At 48.0% G+C, this 15062-nt stretch overlaps 1 non-coding gene across 1 annotated transcript; it reads left to right on the forward strand.

Moving 5' to 3' along the window:
* Positions 1-9847: 9847 nt before the first annotated feature.
* Positions 9848-9919, forward strand: Trnak-uuu (transfer RNA lysine (anticodon UUU)). Its single transcript has one exon. It is a non-coding gene; the product is annotated as a tRNA-Lys (tRNA).
* Positions 9920-15062: the final 5143 nt, after the last annotated feature.

Here is a 15062-nt window from a genome sequence, read left to right on the forward strand (position 1 = left end):
CGTTCCTGAGGCTTCCAATGTTCACCTTGCCGCCGTCTCCGCTGCATACCAACCGACCACTTACCATGCACCATACTACCCACCATGGCGGCCGCCACGCCCAACATGAAACTACTGCGGCATCCGGGGCCATATTTCAAAGTTCTGCCGACGGCGCCGGCGGGATGAACGGCAAGTATTTTCTACTCCGCCACGGGGTGATTCCCGGTACACGTACGACTACTGACCGCAGCCATTTACCTATTGTCGCCGCCGCTCACCTTCTCCTCCGGACTCCGTTGATCATCGTTCCACCAGCAGGTGTGACCGCCGCCGATCCCCTTCACCTTTCCGTCAATTTTCGCCTACCCTCCGTCCAGCCTCTCAGAACGTTGACCACCCCGGAGAAAACTAAGAGCCGCAGTTCAACGAGGTAGAACTGCGTCACACAGAAAAAAGACAAGTCCTCCTGACCGGCCATGGAATATTTTGGAAGTTGATGTCGAAGGAATTCCAGTCGAAGCTTTAGTGGACACTGGCGCGAGCATTTCCATTATTCATGCGGACTTCTGTTCGCGGCTACGGAAGGTCAGAATTCCTTATGTTGGTCCTGCTCTACGCGGCGCCAACAAAAATGTGATTCAGCCTTCAGGGCAGTGTACAGCGCGTGTATTCATACAAGCCATCCGTCATCTCATTCTCTTAACGGTATTAGCCCCATGTGCTCATCTGATGATCCTAGGTTGGGACCTCGTGTCATCAGCAGCTGCTATCATTTCTTGTCATGCACCCGCCTTTTCTATTACTGACACGGCTTTCGACATGGTACCGGACGGGCGAATACATCAATTGGTGTCAACTTCCGATTTTGCTCTTCCTCCTTGAGAAGCCGTGTTTTCCATAACGTCTCACAGCATTGTCGATGGCGATGCGCTCATCGTGCCAGCTGGACACTTCATTCCCAAAGGACGTATGATACCGGCATGCCTTGTTCATTTTTCTTCCGCATCAGGTCTGGTAGCCGCTGTGAACACTATGACTGAACCCATTTTGCTACCTCAAGGCGCTACTGTCGCTTCTGTGTCCCGCCACGATCCCGTAATCGTTCTTCCGGTCTCTCCGCTTTCTTCAGACAAATCGAGCCACGCATCAAAGCCCTCGCCCTCTCTTTTTGCTATTAGCATCAGTTCTTTAACCTCGGATCAAAAAGAAGCATTTCTCAAGTTGTTGACTAAGCACCAAGGATCAATTGACTGCTACTCTTCCGTCCTTGGCCAGATGTCTGCCTCAACCTATCGAATCGAAAAGGACAACTCCTGCATCGTCCGTCGCCGCCCATATCGTGTGTCTACTTGTACTAGTTCGGAAGAAAGGCGGAAGCGTGCGATTTTGTGTGAATTACCGAGCCCTGAGCGAGATAACTCGTAAAAATGTGTTCCCGATGCCGCGTATCCACGACGCTCTAGATACTTTGCAAGGTGCACAATTTTTCTCCAGCCTTGATCTTCGGTGACGATACCGGCAAATTTCTATGGATGAGGCCGACAAAGAAAAAACAGCCTTCGCCACACCACATGGTCGGTTTGAGTTTAACGTTATGCCTTTCGGGTTACGCAACGCGCCGGCAACCTTTGAGCGCATGATTCACAATGTTCTTGGATTGAAGTGGAAGACGCGCTCTGCTACCTTGACGACATTGTTATCTTTCGTTCAACCTTTGACGAACACCTTCACCGTCTAGACGTATTTTTAACGAGCATCGCCAATGCTGGTTTACAAGGGAACACCAAAAATTGTCGCTTTGCGAGCAAAGCAATCAAAGCTTTAGGGCATGTCGACAGCAGTGATGGAATTCGCCCCGATCCCGACAAGATTAACGCCGTAGTTTTTTCCGCGACCTCTCGTCAAAAAGACCTTCGAAGTTTTCTGGGCTCGGCATCCCACTTCCATCGGTTCATCCGTAATTTTGCCCAATAACGCCGCGACTCAACAAACTACTCGCATATGCGACCCCTTTTACCTGGTCTGGTGACTGCGAAGCAGCATTCCAGACACTCAAGGATGCCTTGACTTCTGGACCGGTTCTCTGCAACTTTGATGATGGTGCTCCCACTGTACTCCACACGGACGCCAGTGGACGTGGTATCGGCGTGGTCCTCCTACAACGAAACTCAACATCAGTACAGCAAGTTGTTGCCCACGCAATCCGGACTTTAACACTTACGGAGAAAAACTACACTATAACGGAAAAGGAATGCCTTGCCGTTGTTTGGTCCATCCACAAATTTAAACCATGCTTGTACCTACCGGTGTCATTTCTCGGTTGTGAGTGACCATCCCGCCATTTGCTGGCTGTCGTCACTGAAAAAGTTGTCCGGCCGCCTCGGTCGTTGGATTCTCTGTATATAGGAATAGGATTTTACAGTGACCTATTAGTCAGGGAAGCAACACATGGATACGGACACTCTTTCCCGCATCCTGCGGTCGCCTCAGTCAGATGATGAGCATGCTAGTGTTAACTCTCTAATTTTACTGATTGCGCTTGCAGATTGCGATGCCTACAACTTGCCTGATAACCTCATCTCTCTGCAGCGGGCCCACACGTACTGCCGAGACCTCATCAATCGCCTCGGCGGCTTGGCGCAGCCTTCTAACAGCCGCTCGCGTCGCCAGCTGGACAAATTTCGACTTTTGAATGGCGCTCTGTAACACTACAATTACCATCCTACCGGCGACAGAAGGGTTACTGTGATTCGCCGTTCGCTTCGAGAGGAGATCCTAGAAGCTTTCAACGATGCCGCCACCGCTGGCGATCTGGCGTTTCGCAAAATCTACGACCGCGTCAAGAGCCGGTTTTTCTGGCCTGTCCTCGCGACCAGTGTAGCCAAGTATTTTATGCAGAAATGCATTAGAGCCGGGGGTTGTCTTGCGTGCGTTGGCCGGCGTCCGCAGCGCGTCTGATGATTGTGGCATGATGCCCCTAGGGATTGGCCAACCAAACAATCCATCACGAGATAGCTTCGCGTTCAACCACCATCGTCATCTTCCCGTAGGGGAACCACTGAAGAAGAAGAAGGAGAAGAAGACAAAACTGCAAAGAGGAGGGCTGCGTGAGTTTTGGCTACCGTTATCCTCCTCGGCCGGCGCATCTTCCCGATCTGAACCCGGTCGAAGAGCGGCTCAGCGCGCCTCGACTCCCCTTCATGAGCATCAGGCGGCTGACTCGAGGCAACGGGCAGTTTGGAATCAAGGGACAGGTGGCGAACGTGCCCATCGATGTATCGAAGGTTGTGCGGTGCCTTCCTCGCATGGTACCCGAGGACGTTGCGTTCGACGTTCACATGAAGCGGAGGCTGATGAGTCCGGCAACGTACAAGCGCGGGTTGGTGAAGCGCGGCAACATCCTGTGTTGGCTCAAGCACCTGGAACACACCCCGCTGTATCGCGCCATCAACGTTCGTGTCGATTGGAGTCGGCTCGATCACTTTGATGACGGCGGCGAACGATATGAACCGCAGGAAGACGACGTCGATGATGCTGACGGTGAGTTCGAAACGATTCCCGACGACTTTGACGTGAACGATCCTCTCCAGTTGGCGGTTTCGCTCAACGCGGTGTCGAAGACGCTTCTCTATAACGAAGCGGAAATGACGGGTGTGGGAAAAGAAAAATAAATGATTACGCTCACACTCTCGCCTCTCTCTTCGCCATTAATTGCATCACACTCATCCGTGCACCCAATGCATTTCTGCATCCTCACAATCCCCTCGGGGAGTTGCGGGGGAATTTTTGGCATCTTGTGCAGCTTGCCAGCTACGAAAACATAAAACCACGGTGCCTGAGGGACTCTTACAAACCATGCCATGTCCGGCCGCTCCTTTCCACGTGGTGGGAACTGACGTGTTAGGGCCCTAGCCATTGACGTCAGCAGGCTAACGTTGGATCGTCACTGCGGTAGACCAACTAACGAGATGCGCCAACGTGCCAGCTGCGCTTCAGAGGTGGCTCATTTCTTTCTAAAGTACATTCTTGCGACACGGCCGTCCCCGCATTCTTCTCAATGACCGCAGAAAAACCTTCCTCCGAACACTCCTGGGTGAAGTTTTTCGCGCTTCTGGGACCCTCCTCCAAACCACATCGAGCTACCATCCCAAAACAAATAGGCTGACTGAGCGATTTCACCGCACTCTCTCCGATATGCTTTCGTTTTATAGAAGCCCTGACCACCAGAATTGAGACTCCGTTTTACCCTTCGTCAATTATGCGTACAACACCGCAACACATTGAACTACTGGCTTTTAGCTAATCTTTCTCGTTTACTGCCGCCTTTATCTTCCATCCTCGATGCTGCCTTCTTTTCTGCACCTGCCTCTCCGCAAGCGGATGTCCCAAGCGCATTTGTCTCTCGCCTTGAACACTGCCACCATCTCGCACAGTTGAACTCTCCCAAGCCATTCAAGAAGACCGCAAGTCTCGTCATGATGCGACGCAGCAGACTGTTTACTTTCAGCCAGGGGAAAATATGATACTTGTGACTCCCATGCGTGGAGTGAGATTATGTGAAAAGTTCCCGCCACGTTTTATCGGTGCTTACACCGTTCTGGAGCAGACTTCTGCAGTCAACTATGGGGTGGCTCCTACTCGCCCCACGTTCGACCGTCGGTGTCACGGAACTGAAATTGTCCATGGCTCGCGCATCAAGCCATTTCATCGGCGCCCCTCATCTCTTTAGCGACCAGAGGGGCCGCTTCCGCTGGGGGCAATATTGTGAGCACAGGTGTCGTCGTTATTTCACAACTGTTACTCCAATGGCCAGTCCCACTTCACAAGTCTTCATTAGTGTGACGCACGCGAGCACCACTCTATCTTCTTCATCTTTCATCCTCGCGCATTCTCCACCATCGCTTTTTGCAACCACCTCTCGGCGAGGCAGCGTTGTCATTAAACGCGTCCTTGAAGTTTCCCGTGTCCGAGTCTTGGTGTGTATATATATATATATATATTTATATATATATATATATATATATATATATATATATATATATATATATATATATATATATATATATATATATATATATATATATATATATATTTATGTATATATCTATATATATATATATATATATATATATATATATATATATATATATATATATATATATATATTGTTGCGAATCAGAAAATGGGAATGAGGGGCTTGGTGAAATAAGACAGAAAATAAAGGTTGGCAGTCAAGAAAACCTCGGGAATCAAAGGGGAGGTTGTGGTGGGTCATACTAACAAATGAATAATTTTTTGAGCCAGAAAGAAAAGTGGTGAAAAATGCCTCCCGGGTGAGATCCTAACCCACGACCTACAGATACAGGTCTGGTGCGCCAAACCGCTATTCTGGAGGTGGTGGTTCGTATCCCACCCGGCGGTTTTCTTTACTGCCAACGTTTTTTTCTGTTTTGTATATATACATATAAATATACACCAATATTTCTATCTTATTTTAACGAGCTCTCGCTACATCCATAGTGAGGGCATCTGTTCTGGCAGTCTTGGTGCCATAGGGAGCTTAAGGGGGTTCAACGCTGGTCGACCACTCTCGACATGTACACACTCGAGTCGCGGCCGGGAGGGTAAAAAAAAGTCCCCTTCCCCCGAGTAGTCCGAGTGGCACTGGCTACTTACCCGCAATCCAGGAAACAAAAATACCTTAACATATATGCCCCAGAAAGTGGAGGGTAAAATACCCCCGCCGGTAGTGTAGTGGTCATCACATCATCACACCAGAACGGTATTCTGGAGTTCATGGGGTGGGATCCCACCTGACGCCGTCCAGAGTGAGGACCGAACACACGCCTTTCGATGTGATCTCGAATGCCTTACCAATTCGGCTATCTGGGCGACTGTGTTCTCCTTCATTTTCTGGGGAATTTATATTTTCTGGAACTGTATCTGACACTTCAGAGTGCTAGCCTGAATAACTATATTATTCTGCGAAAGACTAACGAGGGTCTCGGTTCTGGCAGCCTTGATGCCAAGGTAGCATAAGAGTGCTTCTCGCCAGTTACCCGCTCATGGCAGGCTGTAGACGTTCGAGTCACGTCCCGGGGGTTGAAAAGTTTATCCCCTTCTCCCCGTGTAGTTAGAGTGGCGCTGGCTACAACCCTGAAGTGTCAGGTGGTGGGCCTCCAGGTGAGAGGAGAGAAGGAAAGAAGGAAGTGAAATTGAGAAAGCGCATTGGTTTGGGAGTATGTCGGCAGAGAAATTGGGGGAAAGAAGGTGTATAGTTTGAGCTTTGAGGTATGTCACGGGGGATTGATATGGGGGATTGATATTTCGTGAATTCTAGGACATAAAGGATGAGATGCTGTTTGTTGTCCCGCCGCACAAATACCGAAAGGGGCTCAGAACTTCTAGAAGCAGACAAGGTGGTGAGTGTGGGGTCTTTATCAGAGACTATCTGCAAGCCTCAGATCAAAAGATAAGATAAAGAAGAGGGGGATTTACTAGGTATAGGAAAAAAGAAATAAAAAGAAAAAAATAGTAAAAAAAACAGGGAGGGAAATCACACAAACCCACACAGAAAAGGAAAGGCAGTGACCCGGCAATTGAAATGGCACCTGTCGCCAATGGCAACATTCGTAGAACAGGCCTGTCCTGAAATTAAAAAAACGAAAAGATAAAGTTAGAGTGACGTACAGGGCACAAGACAAAGCGGAGCAAAGAAAGAGAAATATAAGAAATGAAATGTAATTGCAACAGGAAAGGTAGGAGGGATGGGGGCGCGTATTACCTGGAAGCTAAGGAATGAAACAAAATGGCAGGTGACCAGGTAAAGAGCAGAGGAAGCCGTCATAATCTTTGGATAAGGTATATGCAAGACAATGCCTAATGCTGTATTCCCGGTGAATACAGCAAGGATTCCAAGTTGCCCCTAGACGGATTACTTCCAGCAGGTTCCATGAAGTTGAATTTGAAAATAAATGGGATTCTCGGTATTACCTGTCCCTAGGAGACTTAAAGTTTGACTGAAGTATATACAACTTAAGGTAATCAACATTGTGGCCTGGTTGGTTGAAATGCTGCGCTACCGCTATGGAGGATTTGCTTAGAGTATCTGCCCGGTGACCATTAAGACTTAGGCTCATAGGTTTAGTCATTTCGCCTATATACTGTTTGTGGCACATTGAGCATTCCAACATATACACAATGTCGGATGAAGTGCACGTAAAACTTGAATTAATCTTGTGGACATAATTACTGGCTGTGCTTTTTACAATGCAGTCTGTGTGCAGGTGCCTACAAGTCTTGCATCTGGGATGGGAGCAGCTGTCTATGACTGGTTTCTTTGAAGGCCCTGTTTTATCATGCAAATAAAATATCTTTTATATTGCTGTTTCGCGGGTAGGTAACCCTTGGTGCTTCCAGGAAAGTCTTTTTAAATCGGTCGTTACTGGCTAAATTGGGGTAGTACTTCCGCAGTATATTCTTAACGTTTGGGAGGGCATTTGAAAATTTAGTTATTAGGGCAGGCGGCCTGGCGCTTTCGTTTTGTCCCTGTTTATTGAGCACGTCATACCTTTTGAGATTAGACGCACGTTGGTACGCCTGACCGAGCCAGCGTTTGTGGTGGTTCCTATTCATAAGGTGGAGTTCGTCTAGGTGCTCTACCTAGTCACTGTCATTTGTGCATACTCTTCTAAGCCTGGTTAGTTTTCCTATAAAGATGCCGTGCTTGCAGTATCTCGGGTGATGACTTTTATTATCCCGGCACTGCTGCCTGTCTGTAGGTTTTCTAAAAAGTGTGGTTTTAAGTTTACCGCTGTATAGAATGAGGTAGTATATAGAAAGTTTACGTCTTTTTCAGAATACTGGCAGGAGAATTTATTATTCGTATGCGAAGAATTGAGATGAGGTATAAATGTTTCTAGAGTCGCGCGAACGTGTTCCCAAATCATTAAGATGTCGTCTATGCAGCAGAGGTAAACCTGAATGTTATGCTGAAAAGAGCTTAATACGGTCGTTTCAAGTTACCCAATGAAAATGTTGGCATAAGCCGGCGCGAAGGAGTACCCATGCTGGTTCCAAAAATATGCAAAAAGTAAGAAGAGTAAAATTTAAAATAGGTGAGAGTTAAAACTAGTTTTAACAAAGCTATGTACACTTCTGACGCATGTTGGTGTTGGTTCACTGATAGAGATTTTCAAATAGCTTCGATTCCTTCGACAAAAGGGATGTTTGTAGACAATGCGGAAACGTCAAGAGTAACAAGGAGGGTTTCACTGGGTAGGGGCCCGCCCTTATTTATCTCTTCTGTTATGCGGAGGAAGTGGCGGGAGTCCTTAACGATTAAAGGAAGAAGAGCCGGAATGTCAGAGAGGTAATGAATCAGACACAGAGATAGTGCTTCGGTTGGGGTATTGTTATTGGAAACTATGGGTCTGCCAGGAATGTCGGCAGTGAACAATATTTCTAGGGGGACTTTTTGGAATTTTGGTAGCAGGTAAAAACGTCCTGCATGCTTATTATTCGGGTTCATAAAATATAAGTCATTATTCGTTAATAATAGTCTAAATCGCAGATCTGTGAGGCTCTGAAAGATTTTTAGTCTGTATTCCTGGCTCGGATCGTTAACTAAGGGGTTGTTGTTGCAAGGGTTAATGAGCTGCCTGTAAGCTTCATCTTTGCATTTTCGTATAGGTAATACAACTACGCTGCCACCTTTGTCTGCTGGGTTTATGACTAATCGGGTTCTGACTGATAGGCTATTCAAGGTAACTTTTCCCGATGGAGTTTGGTTGTTGCGCTTGTTTGATCGCTTAGTTGTTGCGAATATTTCTCTTGATGCTGATTTTCACTACAGATCTAATTCTGCAGATTGATCTATATCTGTAGTCGTAGTGCTAGAAGGGTGGAGGGTGCGTTCGTTAATGTCAGGTTGGTCCTGCTTTTCTAAAAAAATCCGCTTAGTGTCATTGTGTTAAAAAATTCCGTGAGATCTTTTTGTAACTCCTATTCATTCACACGGTTATTTGTGGGACAGAAAGTTCTACCTCGTTCTAGGATACCTTTTTCGTCGGCCATCAGTGTTTTGGGAATGTCAATACCGTTTCTGGGGCAGGTAGCGAGGGAGCTTGTTTTTTCTATAGGATTATTGGCTAGGTGAAGAGCTTCTATAAAGTGATCTCTATATCGAGGGTGAACATTACATGACCTAATACTGCATAGTCCGGGCTATTGAGAGGCTGATTTTTTACAGTCCAGGCTGTATTCCGCAAGGAAAGCTGGTCACGTTCAAACTTAACCGCTTGCTTATGCTAAGACCTTTTTCTTTCTGATTTATAAAAATATTGACATCAATATTGAATATATTTATATGTATATATATATATATATATATATATATATATATATATATAAAGAAAGAAATGCCGGCAGTATACAACGCCAGAGAAGGCATGGGGGAGGGGTTGACTATTATTTACCGTTAGTGCGTTACATAATTTTATTATTATTTTTATTATTACGTGAGAAAGAAAGAAAAAAAACACGCGCCCAGAGTGGGGACCGAACCCACGCCTTTCGATTAGATCTCGAATGCCTTACCAATTCGGCTATCTGGGCGACTGCCAGAACCTTGGGGAAGCTTAACGAGGGCCTCGGTTCTGGCAGCCTTGATGCCAAGGTAGTATAAGAGGGTTTCCCGCCTGTTACCCGCTTATGACAGGCTTTAGACCTTCGCGTCACGCCCCGGGGGTTAAAAAGAAGGTCCCCTTCTCCCCTTGTAGTCTGAGTGGCGCTGGCTACCGCCCTGAAGCGTCAAATACAGTTTTAGTCATTATAAATACCCCAGAAAGCGAAGGAGAACACAGTCGCCCAGATAGCCGAATTGGTAAGGCATTCGAGATTTAATCGAAAGGCGTGGGTTCGGTCCCCACTCTGGGCGCGTTTTTTTTATTCTTTCTTTCTCACGTAATTATTAATAAAATAAAAAAATATTGTAACGTCACTGAGGGTAATAAATCGTCTAACTGTTCCCCTATGCCTTCTTTGGCGTTGCAGACTGCCGGCATTTCTTTCTGTATTTCCTAACGAGCCCCTCATTTCCAAACCATTTATATATATATATATATATATATATATATATATATATATATATATATATATATATATATATATATATATATATATATATATATATATATATATATATATATATATATACATATATTTTTTTTCTTTCTTTCTCACGTAATTGAAAATAATAAAGAATGTAACGTCACTAACGGTTAAAAATATATATACTTTAACCATTCCCCTATGACTTCATTGGCGTTGTAGATTGCCAGCATTTCTTTCTGTAGTTCCTAACGAGCCCCTCATTTCAAAACCCTATTATCGTGCGAAAGCTTAGCGAGGGCCTCGGTTCTGGCCGCCTTGATGCCAAGGTAGCATAAGAGGGTTTCCCGCCAGTTACCCACTTATGACAGGCTGTAGACGTTCGCGTCACGCCCCGGGGGTTGAAAAAAAGGTACCCTTCTCCCCGTGTCGTCTGAGTGGCGCTGGCTACCACCCTCAAGCGTCAGATACGGTTGTAGTAAATATAAATACCCCAGAAAGTGAAGGAGGACACATTCGCCCAGATAGCCGAATTGGTAACGCATTCGAGATCTAATTGAAAGGCGTGGGTTCGGTCCCCACTCTGGGCGCGTGTTTTTCTTTCTTTCTCACGTAATTAATATTAATAAAGAATGTAACGTCACTAACGGTAAAAATATATATATATATTTTAACCATTCCCCTATGACTTCTTTGGCGTTGTAGACTGCCGGCATTTCTTTCTGTAGTTCCTAACGAGCCCCTCATTTCCAAACCATATTATCGTGCGAAAGCTTAGCGAGGGCCTCGGTTCTGGCAGCCTTGATGCCAAGGTAGCATAAGAGGGTTTCCCGCCAGTTACCCACTTATGACAGGCTGTAGACGTTCGCGTCACGCCCCGGGGGTTGGAAAAGAAGGTCCCCCTTCTCCCCGTGTCGTCTGAGTGGCGCTGGCTACCACCCTCAAGCGTCAGATACGGTTGTAGTAAATATAAATACCCCAGAAAGTGAAGGAGGAAACATCGCCCAGATAGCCGAATTGGTAAGGCATTCGAGATCTAATCGAAAGGCATGGGTTTGGTCCCTACCCTGGGCGCGTGTTTTTCTTTCTTTCTCACGTAATTAATAATAATAAAGAATGTAATGTCACTAACGGTAAAAAAATATATATATTTTAACCGTTCCCCTATGACTTCTTTGGCGTTGTAGACTGCCGGCATTTCTTTCTGTATATATATATATATATTGTAAGGGCCTTGAAGGACGGCCGGTTCAGGACGTTTATTAGGCGTAGCAACTCTCGCGGAACACACACTCAGCTGGCGGCGAAGATGCGGTCACGAGCCCCGAGGTGGAAGATGATGATGAGGATGACTATCAGAGGAAGATGAGGTATGGGATAGTGGCCCCTAGGTAACTGTGGTAGCGGTCAATGTCCCAAAGGGCTGGCGCACGACTAACTGCTCACATCAATTCCCCCCTGTGGGCGAGGCGGCCGCCCGGCCGCAAGTGTTGGGGAAGCGCGGCGCACGAACGGCTTGAGGCGTGAGACGTGCACGACTTCCGTGCCTCGGTAGCGGCAGTCCAGTGGGGCAGAATTAGGGGCGACACGATAGTTCACTGGGGAGGTTTCTTCAAGCACTGTGTAGGGACCCGTGAAGCGGCGCAAAAATTTCTCACATAATCCTGGGAGTCCAAAGTAGAACCTCGTCGCCCGGCCGGAAGCGAACAGCACGGTGAGATGCGTCGTAGCGATTCTTTCGATCCTGTTGGCGGGTTTCTGTATTCAGACGGGCGGCTCGGCGGCAGTGGTTAAGGCGGGAGACGAACTGCTCAGAGAGCGGGCTTGATGCGGATACAGGAGCCGATAAAAATGAAGCGTCGAGCATGAATGGCGGGTCGCGGCCGTAGACGAGGAAAAATGGAGAATAGCCGGTCGTTTTTTGAACTGCAGTGTTATAGGCGAACGTAACGAACGGGAGAATCACGTCCCAGTTGGTATGGTTAGGCTGTATATACATTGAAATCATATCAGAGAGAGTCCGATGAAATCGTTCAGTCAACCCATTGGTCTGTGGATGATAGGCGGATGTAGTCTTATGAACAGTGTTCGACGTACGCAGAACTTCTTCAACAATAGTCGATAAAAATGTCCTGCCCCGATCGCTTAAAAGGACACGAGGGGCACCATGACGCAGTAGAATGGAACGCAAGAAGAAATCTGCGACCTCTGAAGCACATCCAGAGCGAATGGGTGCTGTCTCCGCATAACGTGTTAAGTGGTTCACGGCGGTTACAATCCAGCGGTAGCCAGAATCTGTGCAGGGCAACGGTCCGTAAAGGTCTATGCCAATGGTTTCGAATGGCGTAGAAGGGCAAGGAAGTGGCTGCAACAGTCCGGCAGGTGGTGATGTGGATCGTTTGCGCTGCTGACACGAAGTGCACGAAGCGACGTAGCGGGCCACGTAGTTAGAAAGTCCAGGCCAAAAGAAGCGACCACGGACGCGATCATATGTTTTGTCGAAGCCTAGGTGACCCGCTGTGGCATCGTCGTGAAGGGCTTCCAAAATCTGCGGCTGGATGGCGCGCGGTGCAACGGGAACCCATTCGTGGCCAGATACGTGATGGTTAATACGATGCAGCACACCATTGAAAAGTCGGAAGCTCTGAAGTTGACGACGGGACCGACTGTTGGGAGGCTGCGTTGAGCCGGTAAGACGGTCGATTATCGTACGGCAGTAGAGGTCTTGTCTTTGAAGTTCTGGGAGGCGTGACAGGCCAACCGATGTGCAGTTGATAGGTGCGACAGGGAGCACCTTGTCTGGTGGCGCCGATGTTGAAATAGTGTCAGGCGGCTGCAGTGGGCAACGCGAAAGAGTATCGGCATCGAGGTGCTTCTTCCCGGATCGGTACGTGACAGTGAAGTCATATTCCTGAAGTCGAAGTATCCAGCGTCCGAGGCGTCCTGATAAATTCTTGAGCGTCTGCAACCAGCATAGCGCATGGTGGTCCGTCACGACCGTGAAGTGCCTGCCGTAGAGGTAGGGTCGAAACTTCTGAACGGCCCAAACCACGGCAAGACACTCCTGCTCGGTGATAGTATAGTTCTTCTCCGCGGAACTGAGGGAGCGACTGGCATACGAAATAACCCGCTCCCGACGCTGTTGATCCGACTGTAAGAGAACCGCACCGATCCCATGGCCACTAGCGTCAGTATGAAGGATGACAGGCTTCGATTCATCAAAATGGCACAGTATAGGCTCTGGTGTGAGCGCGGCCTTCAGCTGCTGAAAAGCCTCTTCGCAGTCGTCCGACCACTGAAACGAAGTTCCGGAGTGGAGGAGCTTGTTGAGCGGTGAAGCAACTGTTGCGAAGTTGCGTACAAAACGGCGGAAGTAAGACGCCAGGCCAAGAAAGCTAAGCAGCGCCTTTTTGTAGCTGAGGACGCGGGAACTCGACGACAGCAGCCACCTTCTCTGGGTCAGGTCGGATACCCTCCTTGCTCACGACGTGGCCTAAGACTTGGATGCTGCGGGTGGCGAAATGGCATTTCTTAGTATTTAGCTGAAGGCCCGCACTGGCGAGGCACGAGAGGACCTCATCCAGCCGTCTCAAGTGCTCAGCAAAGCTTGAAGAAAAAATAACAATATCGTCCAGGTAACAAAGACAAGTCTTCCATTTAAGGCCCCTGAGTACAGTGTCTATCATACGCTCAAACGTTGCAGGAGCGTTACAAAGTCCAAAAGGCATCACATTGAACTCGTAGAGTCCATCAGGGGTGGCGAAGGCTGTCTTTTCTTTATCGGCCTCGTGCATTGGAATCTGCCAATAACCAGAGCGGAGATCGAGGCTGAAGAAATATTCCGCTCCTTGCAGACAGTCCAAGGCATCATCAATGCGAGGCATTGGGTATACATCCTTCCGCGTGATTTTATTCAGTGCGCGATAATCGATGCGAAATCGAACAGACCCGTCTTTTTTCCGTACCAATACCACAGGGGATGACCAAGGACTTTTAGATGGACGTATAATTTTGCGCTGCAGCATGTCGGCAACATTGTCGCTGATGATTTTTCGCTCAGATGAGGACACCCGGTATGGGCGGCGGCGAATAATACGGGATCCGTCTGTTTCAATGCGATGCGTTGCCACGGATGTCTGACCAAGTGTAGGGCATTGAGAGTCAAATAAAGCTTTGTGCCGGTGCAGGAGAGTCAGCAAGCAGTCAGTTTGCGGTGGGGAGAGGTCAGAGCTGATTCTCGCGGCAAGGTCAGGGTGGGGAGGCATAGGGAGAGATTGGGAAGTGGAGGAAACAGAACAAAGCGGAAGAACAGAGACGGCTTCGGAGTCCGCAGCGGTAGCGATCGTGGTGCCTTGACGTAGGAGGATCGTTTCCGGTGTAGTGTTCGTGGCGACTAGCAACGCAGACCCATGCGAGAAACGTACAAGACAAGTTGCGACAACGATTCCCCTTGGTAGAAAACGAGCGCTGGGAATTAGGAGCACGTCTCCATCGCGGAAATGGCCACCACGAACAGAAATTCTTGTCTCACAGCCAGGCCTAAGAACAAAATCTGCACTCGCCACCACGCGACACTGCGGAACATCGGGGTTGCTGTCCGTATGCGCGGTAGGGTCGATCGCAATGTCCGGGTTTCGGCAGGAGATGACAGCAGACGCCGACGAGAGGAAATCCCACCCTAGAATCCATTCATGGGAGTAACAAGACAAGACCGCGCACTGGATGTGGTGTCGAATTCCCTAAATCAAAACGCGCACTGTACAGAATCCAGACGGCTCTAGCACAACTTGATTGGCACCACACAATGAGGGGCCAGTGTACGGGGTTCGTACTTTTCGGAGCCGTGAACACAAATTTTCGCTAATGACAGATATGCTGGCTCCGGTGTCAACGAGGGCATGAACATCACAACCTTCAACGTTCACATGTAATGTATTCGACGGTCTTGTTGGAGGAGTTCTTGGCTTTTC

Source organism: Haemaphysalis longicornis, unplaced genomic scaffold (genome assembly GCF_048455015.1).
Source record: "Haemaphysalis longicornis isolate Haplotype H1 unplaced genomic scaffold, Haemaphysalis longicornis Haplotype H1 scaffold_13, whole genome shotgun sequence".
Classification (NCBI taxonomy): Eukaryota; Metazoa; Arthropoda; class Arachnida; order Ixodida; family Ixodidae; genus Haemaphysalis; species Haemaphysalis longicornis.